Source organism: Triticum dicoccoides, chromosome 1B, assembly GCF_002162155.2.
Source record: "Triticum dicoccoides isolate Atlit2015 ecotype Zavitan chromosome 1B, WEW_v2.0, whole genome shotgun sequence".
Classification (NCBI taxonomy): domain Eukaryota; kingdom Viridiplantae; phylum Streptophyta; class Magnoliopsida; order Poales; family Poaceae; genus Triticum; species Triticum dicoccoides.
Window position 1 is genome coordinate 537202315 of NC_041381.1, and position 16062 is coordinate 537218376.

Consider the following 16062-nt stretch of genomic DNA (forward strand, 5'->3'; position numbering starts at 1 on the left):
TGTGCGGTGGGAACGGCGGCGGCGGGGACACGTGGCGCTCACGGGTTGGCTGCGGTGGCGGGGCGAACATGTCCGTCGGCGGGGGGACACGTCCGGCGGCGCGGGGAGGAGTTTGCTAGGGTTTGCTCCGCGAAAATGGACGGGGAGGACGTTTATATAGGCATAGGGAGCTAGGAGAGTCCAAATGAGGAACGGTTTTCGCCCACACGATCGTGATCGAACGACCGAGAGCATGGAGGGGGTTTTGATGGGTTTTGGGCCACTTTGAAGGGGGTGTTGGGCTGCACACAAAAGAGGCTTTTATGGTTCCCCGGTTAACCGTTGGAGTATCAAACGACCTCCAAATGGCACGAAACTTGACAGGCGGTCTACCAGTGCTATACCAAGGCCGCTTGGCAAACCTCGGGCCATTCCGAGAACGTTTAACACCCGCTCACAACGAGAGACAAAAGGGGAACGCCGGGGGACATAGGAGTGCCGGATTGCAAAACGGACAACGGGGAAAATGTTCGGATGCATGAGACGAACATGTATACAAAATGAGATGCACACGATGACATGCAACACACAAGCAAATGACATGGCAAGGATGGCGAATAACTGGCAGACACCTGGCGCATCAAAACTGGGGCGTTACAGTTCGGTGGCCAGCCGGACTGATGGAGTTGCCGAACTGAAGCGGCAACTTGACGTTGCGGATGCGGACATCGCGCTAGTCAATAAACGACTTGATGAGTCACAAGGTATGTGGCTTCTCCGTGGACACCTGGTAAGGGAGCTTGATGCCCGTGCCTTACAACATGTATGCTTAATGCAGATGGTGCCGCTGCTATGGAGGACCTTCGGGCGGAGCTTGCCCGAGCCAAGGAGCAAGCCAGAAAAAGTAATGCGGCTGCCTTGAAGGCGGCCGAAGAGCTAAAAGCCAAACAGGCTGCTCACTGCCGAAGCAGGGAGGAAATGGCCGTGAAGGTGAAGGATGCTACCGACCGCTATGAGTTTCTTGAAAGAGAACGCCGAGCGGAGCAAGAGGACCTGAAGAAGGCCACCGCCGAAGCCAAGGATGCCCGCTTCGTGATGAGAGCTATAAAGGAGGAGCTACGTCAGGCCCGGGATATTGCGGCTGGAAAGCCCTTTCTGCTGCGTAGGAAGTTCACGGATCCGAAGTATGCTCGGTTGGGCCAGTTGTGGGGTGCGGAGGATGCTTATCTGAATTTGGCGGCGAGTGCCGCGGACGCAGTCGCACACTTCCGAGGCCAAAAGGATCACGGAGTGGAAGAGCTTTTTTGGTCTCAATTCCATAGTGTGGAGCGTCCACTTCCATTAACCGATCGGTTGGCTGAGTGGGCTGAGCTGAATAGGTTGTCCGGACTTGCCATGAAGGATGTCATGGCTCATCTGTGGCCGAAAAGGCCCGAGCCGAAGAGTTATTTTGGCTTGGTGCAGTAGTTCCTTGATGCGGTGCCGCATATCAAGGCGATGAAGCGGTCAGCATGCATAGAGGGTGCAGAGATAGCTCTCGCCCATGTCAAAACATACTGGGCAGAGATGGAGGCCACTGACGTTGCATCCCGGGATTCGGACAGAAGCCGATTACCAGCCGAGCACTATTTTGAGGAAGTCCTGCCGGGCACTCGTTTAGTAGAGTCGCAGTGCTCGAAAAACGTTATGTTCAAATGACATGTATGATTTGTGAAACCATGTTTCAAATATAATATAAGGGCTTTTTATACTTGGGCGTTCAAGTGTTGAAATTCCTCCTGTGCGTCCGTTAACGTATATTTGTATATAACCTGAAAGATGGCAGTCTTCGGCTTCAGCCCGCACGCACATAGTGCGGGGGTGTTTGCAAAAAAAAGCGCATTTTCACACTTAATCCAACGTCTTGGTCCTGTGAAGGAGGTGATAGCGTAGCAAACTAGGCAACCGGACTATAATGCTTTATCACTTTCACTTATCCATAGGAGTTCGATGGTGGGGCTACTATATAGCCCCTAAGGGCACTGCGCTCTCCGAATTTCGGGGCGCGTATGTGCCTGACCGGGAAACGGTCCTTCGTTAAAGCGGAGGAATTCTAAACATTCCGGTGGTCGATCGAGTCGTTGACCAGTCTCTCGCTATATCATGACAGTCAGTTTTTGGCTTTCTCTACTGAGGTGCTCACCTGGGCGAACCGGGGCACAATCGCAGTAGTTCTCCTGGTGCCGCGTTAGCCGATAGAGCGGAATGTAAGGCAGCAAAACACAGGAGCCGGGCAAACCCAACATTTGACCAAAGACATGATTCGGAGCTGATGCATATAAGGCCTAACTCGAGATGCCAAACACTCCCTAAGGTATTCGGTCTTTATGAAAACGGGCAGAACAATGCCCTAAGCCCCTAGTGTCCAGGTACGCGCAAATTTTTTTGACGCGGCCGATGCCAAAACGCCAGATTCCTCCTTGGTTATAGCAAAAATCTGGGGGACGTGTATCAACAAGAGACAGTAAAAAAGGTTTACGCAGGGTCTTAATCTGGAAAGAATCCTTGCATCGGGTCCCTACTACACGTCTGCGCCTGTGTCTCCGTTGTGCCGTATCCTGGACGGGTGTCGCATGGTGTTCATCTGTAAAAGAGAAGAACTTAGTTGGAAAAGAGTTCGTGCGAAAGATGTATTTTGAAATAAACAGAGTATGATTCAAAGAATGAATAAAATTGAGCTTTATTGTCTCTTTTTGTGCATGTGTGGAGCCCCTTGTAAAGGGGTACGCGGCTAGTAAGCCCCTTGTTTATTTATAGCGGACTCGCCTAACCGTGTCCGGGGTCTGAATGACCTATTTAGGGGCTTTGATCAGCAAAGCCGGATTAGTGTGTGGCTGTCAAGGCAGTCTCACGTTCTTCCGTAGTCGAGGGACACTCGAAGTTACCCTTTAATGAGATGGTGACGCGTGGACCGGGCATTTTAAGTGTAAGAGACGCGTAATGCAGTATTGCGTTAAAGCGGGCGAAATCTTCGCGTCCCAATAGTGCTTGATAGCTACTTTTAAATGGGGCGATGTGGAAGATTAACTTTTCGCGACGGAAGTTGTCGGATGAACCAAACACAACTTCTGGTAGTAGGGAGCCCGTACAATTGGCATATGGGCCTGGCGTCACTCCTTTAAAGGAAGTGTTGCTATGGCGAATTTTGGTTGGGTCTATCCCCATTCTGCGGATTGTGTCCCGGTATAGCAGGTTTAGATCACTACCGCCGTCCATTAGGACTTGTGTAAATTGTAGTCTGTCGATTATAGGATCCAATATCAAAGCAGTCCATCCTACGTTTCGGATACTTCCGGAGTAATCCTAATGGTCGAAAGTTATTGGTTTTGACATCCAGTTTCAGGACTCCGCTGGGGTGGACCGTGCGACGCGTACTTTAGTGGGCGCCGCTCTATTTTTCCCTGTTATCACTTGAAGTGAATTTACTGTTTTGACCTCTTGTGTGAAATTCTTTTGTTTTCCAGTGCTCTGCTTGTGGGGTTCGTCATCGTCCTCACTTGGTGTGTCGAGCCCCTTGTGTTCGGCGTTAAGTCGGCCGGACTGCTTGAAAACCCAACAATCTCTGTGGGTATGGTTTGCAGGCTTCCCGGGGGTACTGTGGATTTGGCATATCCTGTCCAAGATTTTGTTTAGGTTGGATAGCTCGTCGCTGTTGTCCTTGAGAGGCAGTGTTTTGTTGTTCTGCCGAGAGCTTTTGAACCCGACGTTGACTGCCGTGCTCTTTGGGCCATTTTCCTTAGTCCGGCGCTGGTCCTTTCTGTGTCGTGATTTCCCATTTCCATCCCTGACCTCGGATGTACTTGGGTCGCTGGTGCTGCATCTTGCCAGCGAACTATCCTCTCCCGCGCAAAAGCGGGTCATGAGGCTTGTTAGTGCGGCCATTGTCCTTGGCTTTTCCTGGCCGAGGTGTCTGGCGATCCATTCATCTCGGACGTTATGTTTGAAGGCTGCTAAGGCTTCGGCGTCCGGACAGTAGACTATTTGGTTCTTTTTGGTGAGGAACCTGTTCCAGAATTTGCGGGCTGACTCTCCGGGCTGTTGAGTTATGTGACTTAAATCGTCTGCATCCGGAGGGCGGACATAAGTCCCCTGAAAATTTGCCCGAAACGCATCCTCGAGCTCTTCCCAACTTCCAATGGTATTTTCTGGGAGGCTTTTGAGCCAATGCCGGGCTGGCCCTTTGATCTTGAGGGGTAAGTATTTTATGGCATGGAGGTCATCTCCTCTAGCCATATGTATGTGTAGGATGTAATCCTCAATCCAGACTCCGGGGTCTGTTGTTCCGTCGTATGCCTCTATGTTTACGGGCTTGAATCCTGCTGGAAATTCATGATCCAGTACCTCATCGGTGAAACATAGGGGGTGTGCGGCACCCCTGTATTTGGGTGTGCCGTGATTTTCGAATACTCGACGTGTTGTGTTGCTTTCTGGAGCTTCATTTCTTGGCCATAGATGGACCTGACCGGGCCATCCTTTTTGCGAGGATCCTTATGTGGATCACGTGCCGGCTTGTGTGCGGCGCCGCTTGCCGCTCTTTGTTTGTCATGTGGTCGTCTATCCGACCGGGCGACCTCTTTGGTTTTTGATCGTGGGGGCTCTACGGCCTCCTCATCAAATTCGGGCAATAGTTTGCGCTTCAGGTAGCTCTTTGCTTGGCGGCTATCGCCGTATTTGTCCGCGGTCTTGAGTACTTTGCTCCTTCTCATTCTGAGTACGTCTTCCGCTGTTTTGAGCTTCCGCTTCTGCTTCTTCAGACTTCGTGCAGTGGCGACGAGCCTTTTGTGGAGATTCTTCTGCTCCGACGATGTGTTCGGCGTGAGATCATCCAGACTGTTTTTTTCGCCGGGGATGGGTTGCCTATCCAATTCATCCTGTTAGGATGTTTGCTTGGGGGCATGTTCGCCGTCCACTGGTTCACCCTGCTCTACGGCTGGTTCTGTATGGGTGCTGTCGTTGTCGAGGCGGGACTTTGGGCGGCGCTTGCATCGCCGTTTCGACTGTTTTTCGGGGGAATTATCCTTTGCAGCGTCCCATTGTTCCTCGTTATCGCTTCCTTTAGGTGTATCCACCATATACACATCGTAAGTTGAGGTGGCTCTCCATTGCCCTGTGGGCGCTGGTTCTTGGTCATCTCCGGTATCATCGTCTATACCGTCGATATCTTCGGAGTCGAAATCTAGCATGTCGGTTAAGTCATCGACAGTGGCTACGAAGTGGGTGGTGGGTGGGCTTTGAATTTCTTCGTCGTCTGCATCCCAACCGTCCTGGCGATAATCCGACCAAGGCTCTCCTGATAAAGAGAGACATTTTAACAAATTCAGGATGTCGCCGAAAGGCGAGTGCTAAAAGATGTCCGCAGCGGTGAACTCCATGATCGGCGCCCAATCGGGTTCGATTGGCAGGAGCGCGGAAGGTTCAGGGTCCAGAGAAGAGTCCGGCACCTTGGAGTCACAAGCTTCACAAGGGACAGGGTCGGTATTCGGCTCCATCGTCGTAGCAGCCCCGAGGCGGTGTCTAGCCACCCATCCTCGATCGGCGCAGTCGGCTCTGAGTTAAGGGTCGGAGCAGACTCTTGTGCGGCCTTCAGGGCACTGTCCGGCAGCAGAGCTAAATCATGCCCATCGTGACAGTGCGGCGCGCTCGGCTGTGGCTCGAATCTGTCGAAGATCAAGTCTCCGCGGATGTCGGTCGTATAGTTTAAACTTCGAAATCTGACCTGATGGCCAGGGGCGTAGCTTTCGATCTGCTCCAGATGGCCAAGCGAATTGGCCCGCAGTGCAAAGCCGCCGAATACAAAGATCTGTCCGGGGAGAAAAGTCTCACCCTGGACCGCGTTGTTGTTGATCATCGAAGGAGCCATCGGGCCTATGAGCAACGACACAGAGGAACTCTCAATGAAAGCACCAATGTCGGTGTTAAAACCGGCGGATCTCGGGTAGGGGGTCCCGAACTATGCGTCTAGGCGGATGGTAAAAGGAGACAAGGGACACGATGTTTTTACCTAGGTTCGGGCCCTCTCGATGGAGGTAAAACCCTACTCCTGCTTGATTGATATTGATGATATGGGTAGTACAAGAGTAGATCTACCACGAGATCAAGGAGGCTAAACCCTAGAAGCTAGCCTATGGTATGATTGTTGTTCGTCCTATGGACTAAAACCCTCCGGTTTATATAGACACCGGAGAGGGCTGGGGTTACACAGAGTCGGTTACAATGGTAGGAGATCTACATATATGTATTGCCAAGCTTGCCTTCCATGCCAAGGAAAGTCCCATCCGGACACGGGACGAAGTCTTCAATCTTGTATCTTCATAGTCTTGGAGTCCGGCCAATGAAGATAGTTTGGCTATCCGGACACCCCCTAGTCCAGGACTCCCTCAATTACTCTTACGAACAACAGTCGAAGCTTTAGCATCATCTTTTATCCTAACAGGAAAAGGAGTCTTTTCAACATAAGCAGTAGGAACAATAGGATCACTATAGTTAATAGTCTTTTCTTCGACTGTAATAGGTGCAACTACTTTTACTTCAACAGGAGGATTATATTTAAACCACTTCTCTTTAGGGAGATCAACGTGAGCAGCAAAAGATTCATAGAAAGTAGCTACTATCTCAGAGTCAAGTCCATACTTAGTGCTAAATCCATGAAAAGCATCAGTATCTGAGGGAGTTCTGGACTAGGGGGTGTCCGGACAGCCGAACTATCATCATCGGCCGGACTCCAAGACTATGAAGATACAAGATTGAAGACTTCACCCCATGAACGGATGGGACTCTCCTTGGCGTGGAAGGCAAGCTTGGCAATACAGATATGTAGATCTCCTACCATTGTAACCGACTCTGTGTAACCCTAGCCCTCTCCAGTGTCTATATAAACCCGAGGGTTTTAGTCCGTAGGACCGAACAACTACCACAACAACAACAATCATACCATAGGCTAGCTTCTAGGGTTTAGCCTCCTTGATCTCGTGGTAGATCCACTCTTGTACTACCCATATCATCAATATCAATCAAGCAGGAGTAGGGTTTTACCTCCATCAAGAGGGCCCGAACCTGGGTAAAAACATCGTGTCCCTTGTCTCCTGTTACCATCTGCCTAGACGCACAGTTCGGGACCCCCTATGTCGGTGTACTAGAGTAGGGGTACCCTAGTATCCTGAACTTGTGCACGGGCAGTCGCAGCACCCCGCGGCAAGGCTTGCTGGGTGACCGCCAAGGTCCTCCGTGGTTCATTTGGAGCCATTCAGGAACAAAGTGTTCAAACCAAGAAGACAAGGCCCCGGCAAGAGGAGCTTGCCGGGAAGGCCAACCAAGGCATCTCAAAGAACTTGCCGCGACGCGCCACGCGTCCCGGCGAGCCCCGGTGAGCGACAAGCTCCCGGACGCGACAAGACAACGACCGTGGCAAGGCGCTTGCCGCGGCAAGCTACCACTCTGTACCCGCGCTCCAGCACATCCACCAACGTGTCGCCCTGGGACCTTTCCAGGCACGTGTGGCGAGAGGCTGTGCAGCCAGCGGTGCGCGGTGGCAAGCGGCGCTGACAAGATTGCCATCGTGGCAAGCGGTGGCGTCCCTGACGGTCCCTGTTTGCACTGTTTTGGCGATGCAGACGGGCATTTAATGCCTTTGTCCCCTGCCGTCAGGGTCAGGTATGATACACTGTACAGGTAGTTGTACCAACCGCAACACACTTTTCCATTTTTGCCCTTGTCTGCGTTGCCACCTGTCGGTGACCCCTTGAGCATATAAAAGGAGGCCCATGCGCAATGTAGAGGGGGGGTTCGAAGGCAGAAAACACTCACGCTCGGTCTCGTTAGCAGCTGGAGTGTACTGTAGCACTCAGCACTCCCGAGCAAGAACTCAATACATTCAGACATGCAGCAGTAGGAGTATTATCTCTCCGGAGAGCTCCGAAGCTGGGTAAATCGCTCGTGTGCTTCGCTTCGATCCGCTCTTCGTGCGACCTCCGCCCCCCGCCGAACCGAAAGGGGCTCGGTCCGCCGGCCCCATAGGTGCTCGTGGGTCAGCCTCCCCGACATCTTTGGCGCACCAGGTAGGGGGCGTCGAGGCTGTGCGAACCTGATCCGGCATTCACACGAGCTAGATCTTCATCCATTTCATCGACATGCCACCGAAGAAGAAGGCTTCGGAGGCGGCTGTTCCGTCCGCGTCGATCCCACCACCACCGGAGCAAACGGGTGGTGGGGTAGACGCCGGCGGAAGAACGGGCGTCGACGAGGGAGCTCATGATGCTGCCAGGTCCAAGGACAAGGCTGCGCAGACCTCGGCGTCTGTACATGCACCGCGCCCATCTCAGGAGGCGCAGGACCGACAGCGTCATGGTACTCGCGGTACCATATGTTCGTTGGACCAAGATCGAGCCGGTGGATCTCAAGGTGCTCAAGATCAGCATGCACGCCAACATGCTGGCACGAGCAAGACACGGTCGCCTGTACGGGATGCTGCTCCTTCCAACATAGTTGGAAGTCCGAGCATATCCCGCTCCTCGCACCATTCGCCACTGCCACCCACCACTCCAGCAGAAGCTTTGGCATGAGCTCAGCTGCTCCTGGATTACCCTCCAACGGCAGACAAGATCGACGAATGGAGGTCCACCATTCAGAGTCTCATCGGTTTCGCCAACGGCGACACTCCACGGCAGCCGAGTACATCGCAGCCACGGCAAGACTGCCAGGCGCGAGCCGATGGCGACAAGACCGGTGGGGGTGCAACCACCATGCACTCTCCGCCCCGAAGGCCAAGATTGCCGACTCACCGGATCTACCTCGACAATGACTCCACCGTGTCATCGGATCCACGAGCTCGTCGCGATCAGCGCCAAGTTCTTCACGAACGACAGCAAGAAGACGCTCGTACTCGCATCGAGCGCCGAAGAGAAGCGCGGCGTCAATCAGACCAGCGCGCTGGGCCCTCTGTCGACATGCATGCGCCAGGGGAACCAGGCGACTTGCCGTACGCGGTAGGTTGCCCTGCATTCACTCGTGAGCTGCGGCAAGTCCAGTGGCCCAGCATGAAGAATTTCAAGCCCGATGTACCAGACAAGTACGACGGCAAGTCGCATGTCAGAGTTCCTCAGCATCTACACCATCATGGTGCAGGCTGCCGGGGGGCGGGACGACAAGATCCTTGCCAACTACTTTCCGCTGGTGCTCAAGCCCAATGTCAGATCCTGGCTCATGCACTTGCCGGACAACTCCATATCCTCCTGGGCAGACCGATGCCATCAGTTTGTCGACGCCTTTACAGGCGGCCACAAGCCTCATGGCCAAGAGAGCGACCTTCATCTGCTCGCCCAGAAGGAAGGAGAGTCCCTGCGCAAGTACATTCAGAGGATCAGTCGTGTACAGCACAACATCCCAGATGTCCACCCTGCCGCGATCATCAGCACGTTCCATCAGAACGTGCGAAACCGTAGGATGCGGGAGGAGATGGCGATGTGCAAGATCAGAGACGTCAATGAGCTATATGCCCTGGCCGACAAGTGTGCACGTGCTGAGGAAGGGAGGAAACTCCCCGGAGAGAATGCAGGAGCAGGAGGATCTGATAGCGAGGATGCTGCCCCGGCAAAGAAAAATCGGCGGCGGAACAACAGGAGGAAGAAAGGCAAAGATGTACTAGTCGTTGAGCAGTCCGGCAATGGAGGTGGCGCCAAGAAAGCCAAAACTGGTAGCTCCGGCGAGGAAGCTGTGGCGGCTGCCGACAAGCAGGACGGCACCAACAAGTAGTACTGCAAGATCCACCGCACCAAGGGCCATGACCTCCAGAGCTGCAAGAAGGTCGAGCAGCTTGTCGAGCAGCAAAAGGCTGAATATGAGTGACGCAACAAGGAGAAGGCCCAAGAAGGTGCTGGGGGATCCCGCAAGAAACGCCCCGGCCAGGGAGGACGCCGCGGCAAGGCCAAGCAGCGGCAAGGATACAGACCTCCCCGCGGACGCGACAAGGATGAAGATGACGACGACGATGAAGATATGGACGATGACGAGACCGATGAGCAGGAGTTTTAGAAAGCCACAGAGGTCCTGTGCGTTGACGGCGGTGCTTCTCTGCATACTTCACACCGCCAGCTCAAGCAGTGGGTGCGGGAAGTCAATGCGGCAGAACCACCCGTCGAGTCACGCAAGCCTCTGAAATGGTCTAGCACGCCTATCATCTTTGATATTGAGGACCACCCTGATCGCATAACTGCGGTCGGGTGCTTGCCGATGTTGGTTTCACCAACTATCCGCATCCTCAAGGTCACTAAGATGCTAGTTGACGGCGGGGCCGGCTTGAACCTGATCTCCTCCGCGGTACTTCAGAAACTCCACATCCCTGACAGCGAGCTCAAAGAGACCGGCACATTCCAAGGAATCAGTTCGGGAAGGAGCAAGCCGAAGGGAAAGATCACATTGCCGGTGACATTTGGCAGCGAGTTGAACTTCAGGACTGAGAGGGTCACTTTTGACGTTGCTGATTTCCATTGCCTTACAATGTGATACTCGGCCGTCCAGCACTCGCCAAATTCATGGCAGCCTCTCACTATGCATATAACATACTGAAGATGCCAGGCCCGATAAGTGTCATCTCTGTCCCTGGCGACAAGAAGGATGCTCTTATCTGCGCCGACAAGATCTACCGGGAAGCAGCAGCTGCAACAGATCGCAAGTCACTTGCCACTGAAGCTCCCGGGGGGAAGAAGAAGACCAAGTCCGGCAAGAGTTCTGATGCCCACTCCGGCAAGCGCACCTCTTCGGAGTGCTGCGCTACCGTCGAGGACGCACCATCGAGCTCCCCCGGCAAGTGTAAGAAGACAATGGCAGCTCCACCAGAGACCAAGAAGGTGTCCGCCAAGGAGGACGGCACTGGTGGTACCTTCACCATCAGTGCCACTCTCGACCCTAAATAGGAAAGCGCGCTCGTTGCTTTCCTGCGGGCGAACGTCGACGTGTTTGCGTGGCAACCGTCTGACATCCCCGGTGTTCCCGGGAAAGTAATCGAGCACCATCTTGCCGTTTGTCCTCATGCGCGGCCCGTCAAGCAGAAAGTCAGGAAACAAGCAGTGGAGCGCCAAGAATTCATCGCAGAAGAAATCAAGAAATTGGAAGTAGCAGGCCTCGTCAGAGGAGTGCTCCATCCTACGTGGTTGGCCAATCCTGTAGTCGTGCGCAAGGAAAACAGGAAATGGAGGCTTTGTATCGATTTTACCGATGTCAATAAAGCTTTTCCCAAAGACCCATTTTCCTTGCCGCGCATTGACCAGATTGTTGACTCCACGGCCGGATGTGACTTGCTTTCATTTCTTGACGCATACTCAGGATACCACCAGATCTTCATGGCAGAAGAGGATGAGGAGCAGACCGCATTCATCACTCCATGTGGCACATACTGTTTCATACGGATGCCTTTCGGTTTAAAGAATGCTGGTTCAACATTTGCAAGGGTAGTCCATGACGCTTTTGAGCCACAGATACACAGAAATGTGGAGGCCTACATGGATGACATAGTGGTCAAGAGCAAGGACAAAGCAACTCTGATTCAAGATTTAGACGAAACCTTTGCAAATCTGCGCAAGATCAACCTCAAGCTTAACCCCGAGAAGTGTGTGTTTGGAGTCCCCTTCGGCAAGCTTCTCGGGTTCTTCATGTATCAGCGGGGGATTGAAGCCAATCCCAACAAGATCAAGGCCATTGAGCAGATTGAAGCACCAAAGCGCGTCAAGGATGTACGAAGACTTGCCGGTTGCGTGGCTGCTCTCAGCAGGTTTATCTCTAGGTCTGCTGAGCGCGCCCTGCCGTTTTTCAAAATATTGAAAAAGGCAGGTCCAATGAAATGGACTCCAGAAGCGGAGGCTGCGCTCCAGGACTTGAAGAGATACCTGTCCTCCACTCCAACACTTGTCGCACCTAAGCCACAAGAGAAGTTGCTGCTGTATATAGCGGAAACCAATCAAGTGGTTAGTGTTGCGTTAGTAGCAGAGAGGGAGGCGGATGATGAGCCAGCAACCATGGCAGATGCATCCAGCGACAAGCAGGGGGCTTCACCGGCAAGCTCTGGTGCCGACAAGGATGGATCTGCGCAGGCGCGTGAAGAAATGCAGAAGAGAATGGTGCAGCGCCCAGTTTACTTTGTCAGTTCCCTTCTGCAGGGGGCTAGGTCAAGGTACTCTGGTGTGCAGAAATTGCTTTTCGGCCTTCTCATGGCCCCGAGAAAGCTGCGCCATTATTTCCAAGCACATGAGATCACAGTTGTCACTCGTTTTTCGCTGAACAGGATACTGCAGAATCCAGAGGCAACAGGCAAGATTCTCGAGTGGGCACTGGAATTGTCAAGCTTTGGCCTCAAGTTTGAGAGCACTTCAACTATCCAAAGCAGAGCATTGGCAGAATTCATAGCAGAGTAGACGCCAACACCAGATAAAGAAATTCCAGAAACGAGCATCCCCGTCAAGGAAGCGAGCAAAGAGTGGCTGATGTACCTTGATGGTGCCTTCTCGCTGCAAGGCGCCAGTGCAGGCGTGCTACTTATTGCACCCACCGGAGAGCACCTCAAGTATGTAGTCCAGATGCACTTTCCCAGGGAGCAAGCAACAAACAATACCACAGAGTATGAAGGTTTGCTTGCCGGTCTCAGGATCGCGGCAGACCTTGGGATCAAGAAGCTCATCGTCAGGGGTGACTCGCAGCTTGTCGTCCGCCAAGTGAACAAGAATTATCAGAGTTCGTTGATGGAAGCTTACGTTGATGAAGTGAGAAAGCTAGAAGAGCACTTTGACGGCCTACAGATGGAGCATGTCCCAAGAGCTGATAACGACATTGCCGATGGCCTGTCAAAGTGCGCCGCACTAAAGTTACCTGTGGAACCAGGAATCTTTGTGCTCAAGCTGACTCAACCGTCTGTAACGCCATCAACTGGACAGAGCAAGAAGAGGAAGTTGATTTCTGGTGACTATTTTCCGGCAGAGCTCCCTGAAGCCGCCGCCAAGAAGGTCCCCAAGATCAACACCAAGGGTGCTGAGGAGCAGTCTGCTCCGGCAAGCCCTAGGGTTTGTTCCGTTGAAGCAGACGCTCCCGACAAGTTTTGTTCCGGCAAGCTTGCCGGGGAACGTCAAGCTCCGGCTGAGCCGTAGGTTCTCGCCGTAGAAGCGGATGTTCCCACAGTAGCAGATGTGCCTTTAGTCCTTGTTGTCGAGCCACAAGCTCCAGCATGGGCACAACAGATTGTCCGTTTCCTTCAGACAGTTGAACTTCCCGAAGAGCAAGAAGAAGCGGAAAATGTAGCCCAGCAGTCAAGTATGTACCAGTTTGTCGACAACACACTGTACAGAAGAAGACTCAACGGTGTGAAATTGAAGTGTGTTCACCGGGAAGACGGACAAAAGCTGTTGGCGGAGATACATGGGGGCATATGTGGTCACCACATTGGCGCAAGAGCACTTGCCGGCAAAGTGTTCCGGCAAGGTTTCTTTTGGCCGACAGCCCTTCAGGATGCAACTGCACAAGTAACCAAGTGTGAAGCGTGCCAGTTCCATTCCAAGCAGATACACGAGCCAGCTCAAGCTCTCCAGACGATCCCTTTATCCTGGACATTTTCGGTCTGGGGGCTCGACATCCTCGGCCCCTTTCCCCGAGTTGTCGGGGGCTTTGAGTACTTGTACGTTGCAATCGACAAGTTCACAAAGTGGCCGAAAGTGGAACCAGTGAGAAAGGTGACAGCACAGTCAGCAGTCAAGTTCTTCAGGTCGATTGTTTGCCGCTTTGGGATCCCTAATAGGATCATCACCGACAACGGCACGCAGTTCACGAGCCGCACCTTCATGCAGTATGTCCAAGATCTTGGCGCCAAGGTCTGCTTCGCTTCTGTTGCTCACCCGAGAAGCAACGGTCAAGCGGAGAGGGCAAATGCTGAAGTGCTGCGCGGGCTCAAGACCAGGACTTTCGACAGGCTGCACAAGTGCGGAAAGAACTGGATTGAGGAGCTGCCGGTGGTTCTTTGGTCGATCAGGACGACACCAAATTGAGCCACTGGCCAGACACCTTTCGCTCTAGTCTATGGAGCAGAGGCAGTTCTCCCCACGGAACTCGTATACGGGTCACCTCGAGTGCTCTCTTATGATGAGCTTGAGCAAGAGCAGCTGCGACAAGATGACACGCTGCTCCTTGAGTAGGACTGTCTTCAGGCTGCTGTACGAGCTGCTCGATACCAGCAAGCTTTGTGCCGCTACCATAGCCGCAAAGTTAATGCCAGAAGTCTCGAGGAAGGCGACCTTGTTCTTCGGCGTGTTCAGTCCGCCAAGAATTCCAACAAGTTGACGCCAAAGTGGGAAGGCCCTTACCGGGTGAAACGAGTCACTAGGCCTGGCGCTGTCTGCCTTGAGACCGAAGATGGCACTCCGGTGAGCAACTCCTGGAACATTGAGCATCTTCGTAAGTTTTACCCGTAGGGCGCGGTTGCCGGAACCTGTTCCGGCAACCACCTTTTGTACAAGTCTTGCCGCTGTTGCATGTAATCCTTTCTACAAAGCCGGGCGCAGACCCTATGCATAAGTAAAGCTCATGTGCTCCGCACATCTTGTCAATTTCATGCTTTCTATTTTTTGCATGTGTTATCTGACACTTTGTGCAGCACCTACCCCCGGTAAGCAATAACGAGCTGTAAGGCTCCATATCTTTATTTTCTCTTCTTTCTTTTTCTCAAAGAAAGGAAGGTTCCCTCGCCCACAAGTTTGCCGGGGGGAAAGGAGAAGATAATGGTGTGGACCAGGCGTCGTTGAAGAAAGTTTTTCCTTACCGGGAAGCGAACAACAGAAAAGCTAAGTTGCCAAAGTTTGAGCAATCAGTTTTAAATTTTTTAAGTTATCTTCCTCGAGCGACCGTGCTTTGTATGGAAAACCTGTGCGCGGAGGAACCAACTCGTAGCTAGTTGCGCCCTTACTTTGTTTCGAGCCCGCTCAACAACTTAAGTGAGCTGCGACTAGTTGCGACAAGGTTTCTTGTCGGTAGCGGCACCGCCAGCAGGCTGCTGACGTCCCGCACTCAGCGCTCGCGGCTATGGTGCCTACACCGGCAAGTTCCCTAAAAGCGTAGGGCAAAAACATACAAAGGAAGGAATCAAGTAGAGGAAATAACATAGCAATCGCTACCCAAAATAAAGTTATATTACAAGATAACTTGTCGCAGCTCTAACAGATTGTTCTCATAACATGATCAACAACGACAAGGGAAGGAGAAAACGGGCGGCCTAATCTACGCGATCGCCCTCAACCCTCTTGATCCCGCTCACCTTGTCCACAATGGGTGCGACAAGAGCCTTGAGCGCTTCCAGATCAGCATCCGGCGGCAAGGTCCTGAGGACGTTGGTGAGGTTGAGGCCCGGGCGCAGCCTCATGATGTCCGCCGCACCATCGAACTCCCAGGCGGGTCTCCTCCTCTCCTGCAGGGGGGCGATGCGGCGGCGAAGAAAATCTGCACCAACGGCGCCTATAGTGAGCCCGGCAAGCCTGAGGCGTAGGATCCGGGTGACAGCAATCTTCAGCCTATCGTCTTCCGGGGCCACGTTGCTCCAATCATTGCCGCGCACTGCTGGGGCTTGGCGCTGGGCGGTGAATGGCTGCGAGTTCTCCTCGACAATCCAGCACCAGTCTGCTCTCCACTCCTCCCACTTGCTGCGGAGCTCTCCCTCCAGATACGCTTCCTTCTTGCCGGCTCTCGAGATCCAGGCGATCCCGCCGGATAAAGGCTCCCCCCTCTCAACTCTGGGCATAAAGAAGTGGCGAAATAGAGCTACATTTGGGTGGACTCCGACAAAGTTTTCGCAGAGATGTGCGAAAACTGCCATGGTCAGAACAGCGTTGGGGGTGATGTCAAGGAGATGGAACCCGTAGGTGTTCATGATGTCGCAGAAGAATTCAGAGAAAGGCGGGCAGAGCCCGCAGTAGAAGAACAACGCGAAGAAGGGATATCCATTCGGAGCCCGTTCCGAAGCGGCGGCTGAGAGTACCTTCGTGCGCGGATGCGCTCGCGTCTCCGTCGACCAGAAGAGGTAGT